We start from the raw sequence: 3,501 nt of genomic DNA, 5'->3' as shown, positions 1-3,501 counted from the left end.
CAGTAGAAATTTTCTTTGGAACAGATAGCAAAGTCTGCAAACAGTGACTTTATATGGCAATAATTTATTGCGGCACGAAGTGTTGAGACGAAGTTCTTATTTTCGGCAAAAGGTAGTGGATATATTATTCTTAAGTAGTAGTAGGATCCGTGGAATGTTAATGCTTAGCGCTTCACTTCGTGGAAGCGCACCTTTGTGCGGTACCAGAGCAGAAAAGACAAAGTATCCCGAATGGTGCTACTCGTTCAATTTTTGTTCTTCGGGCTTGGTTATGACACAAGCTGCAGATTGATTTTCGTTGTTTTTTTTTTTTTTTCTTTTTTTTTTTTTTTTTAAGGACGATGCTGTATATCTTAGTATGGTTTGGCCAGTTTTTGATTAAGCAGAACATATAAAGACAAGACACTCCACACTAGTGCTGCATGTTGAGATGTAGAGCGGTATGTCTTAGTAATTTATGACGCCAGTCTGGTGCTCAACGATTTATTGTGTAGCACATGTATTTTGTTTCATACAACATATTTTGCGCAGGTTATTGTATCTTCACCGAATAGCGTCGATGGTATGCCATCAGCGGACAGCAATACGGAGAAGTAATCAACTTGTCGCCTCGATAGGAGGAGGAGTATAGACACTGAGGTATACGACTGCAGATGCCGCCAAAACGCGCATCTCACAGGAGTAAACCATTTGGCTCTCGGCTGCTTTAAACAACCTCGCATCGCTGCCGGAAGCCATCTCGAGTATTTCATAATGGTTCAAATGGCTCTGAGCATTATGGGACTTAACATCTGAGGTCATCAGTCTGCTAGAACTTAGAACTACTTAAACCTAACTAACCTAAGGACATCATACACATCCATGCCTGAGGCAGGATTCGAACCTGCGACCGTAGCAGCCGCGCCGTTCCAGACTGAAGCGCCTAGAACCGCTCGGACACTGCGGCCGGCATATTGCCTATTTACACACAGCAAAGCCTTACACGTCATTATATAATTGTGTTGACTGCTTCAGTCTGAGCGCGGAATTCGACTTGGATACAACTGGGACTGTTTGTCTCTTGCTTACGACGGACTTGGCATCAGCTTCCAATTTTAAGGATGAATTCGTGCATTGTACGATCTGTGAATGTGTCACTCACTCATTTGAACTTCACCCTGAGCACAATATCGAGGGTCTCGAATATCGTTATGGTAAAGAACATTTTTTTTCTTTATTGTGATTTCATTCCCCTGCCTCATATGGGCAGGGGAGGGCTGTCAGAGGCATAATCCGCCGCTCTTCAGCCGAGTGACATGGCAACTAAAATAAGAATAAAATGTTACATACATGAGGTGATAAAAAAGGGGAACATAAAACAGAGTAAAGGGAGAAAATGAAGGTAAAAAGAGACTGACATGGAGACATTCATGGGGGACAGTCAAAAAAGTCACCAGAAAGTTAAAAAAAAACACAGTTGGCGATTCTTAAAACACAGAGAAGACACTGAATGGACATGCACTGTTTAAAAGTCGGCCACAGTATTAAAAACACTTCAGAACAACACACTTAAAACCCACTTGTAGCACACACGATGAAGATGAAAACTGCCAGGTGGGACCTGCCGAGGGAAAGGTCAGAGAGGATGGAAAAGGAGGGGAGAGCAAGCGTCAGCAGGGGAAGCAGAGGGATGATGAGAGTAGGGGCGCCAGTGGGTACACGGAGAGGCAGGAGACATGTGGGGTGGGAGATGAAGAGGAAAGGAGGGAGTGCAGAGACACTGAAAGGGGGCACAAGAGAGGGAGGGGCTGGAGGAGGGGGAAGCCGCTCAGGAGGAGAGAGGGGGAGGAGAGGGAGCCCTGAGGAGGCAGGAAGATGGGGTTAGAGTTGGTAGGAAGGGTAGATGTCAGGGTGAAGCTCATCATCTAGGAGGGGTAGACGGTGGAAATTGCGTTGGGAAACGAGATGGAGAGTGTGGAAATGGAGAGAGGGTGGGACACAACGGTAAAAGCGCGGTAACTGTTAGGGGGTGGAGAGGAATGGAGACACCAGGGGGCAAGACGGCAGACAATATATAGTGTGCGGATGTGTTCAAGGAAAAGGAGAAGCAGGGAGAAGGGAATGAGGTTGTAGAGGATGCGTGTGGGGGACGTAAGGCAGATGCGGAAAGCGAGGCGGAGCACATGGCGTTCTAGGATTTGGAGGGCTTTATAGAACCAGGGAGGGGTGGAAATCCAAGCTATTCTGGCATAACAGAGGAAGAGGGCAGATCAAGGATTTGTAGGTGTGAAGGATGGTGGAAGGATGCAGACCCCATGTCCGGCCACACAGGAGTTTCAGGAGGCGGAGGCGGTTGTGAGCTTTGTTTTGGATGGTAAGGAGATGGGGAGTCTAGGTGAGGTGGCGGTCGAGTGTGAGGCCAAGGTATTTGAGGGTAGGAGTGAGGTGGATAGGACGGCCGTAAATGGTGAGGTAGAAATCATGGAGGCGGAAGGAGCAGGTAGTGCGGCCTATGATGATCGCCTGGGTCTTGGAGGGATCGATATAGAGGAGCCACTGGTTGCACGAAGCGGTGAATTGGTCAAGGTTGGTTTGGATGGTACGTTGGGACCGTTGAAGGGTAGGATTAAGGGCTAGGAAGGTGGTGTCATCAGCAAATAGGAGGAGATGAACAGGCGGGGGAGGTTTGGGCATAGCAGTAGTCTACAGGAGATAGAGGAGAGGGGAAAGGACAGAACCTTGGGGCCTGCCGGCAGAGGGATATAAAGTATGGGAGTCGGAATTGTGGATAGTCACATAGGAGGGACGATGGGAGAGGAAGGAAGCAATGAGACGGACGAAGTTGATGGGAAGAGCATAGGTCTGGAGTTTGATGAGGAGCCCAGGATGCCAGTCACGGTCATAGGCGTTCTGGAGATCAAGGGAAACAAAGATAGCGGAGGGACAGGAGTTAAGTTGGACAGAAAGAAGATTGATGAGATTAAGGAGCTGGTCGTCGGCAAAGAAGGAAGGCCGGAAGCCACATTGGGTAAGGGGAAGGAGGTGGTGCTGGTTAAGGTAGGTGGCGGTGAATACGGTGAGAGAGGATGGCCTCGAAGACCTTACTGGAGGTGAGGCGGATGGGACGATAGGAAGAGGTATCAGAGGGGGGTTTGTTAGGTTTAGGGAACAGCAGGACATGGGAAGTCTTCCACAGGTCGGGGTAAAATCCAGTGGAGAGGAGGACATTGTACAGAGTAGCAAGGACAGACAGGAAGGATGGGTGGGGGGCATTCCTTGAGGTGGCGGTAGGTGACGCCATCATGACCAGGGGCGGTGTTGCGTTTGGAGAGGAGGACGAGTGTGATGTCATGTGCAGTGATGGGAGTGTTGATGTCTGAGGGGGGTAACCGATACAAGTACTGGAAGCTAGGGGCGAGGATGGGGACAGAGGTGTCGATGCGGTCATGGACGGTGGGGAAGAGGGAGTAATCAAAATGGGGATCGTCAGGAATGGAGAAGACCTCGGATAGAATCGTAAAG

Source organism: Schistocerca americana, chromosome 1, assembly GCF_021461395.2.
Source record: "Schistocerca americana isolate TAMUIC-IGC-003095 chromosome 1, iqSchAmer2.1, whole genome shotgun sequence".
In the NCBI taxonomy this organism is placed as follows: Eukaryota; Metazoa; Arthropoda; class Insecta; order Orthoptera; family Acrididae; genus Schistocerca; species Schistocerca americana.
Note: the sequence above shows the minus strand (reverse complement) of the source record.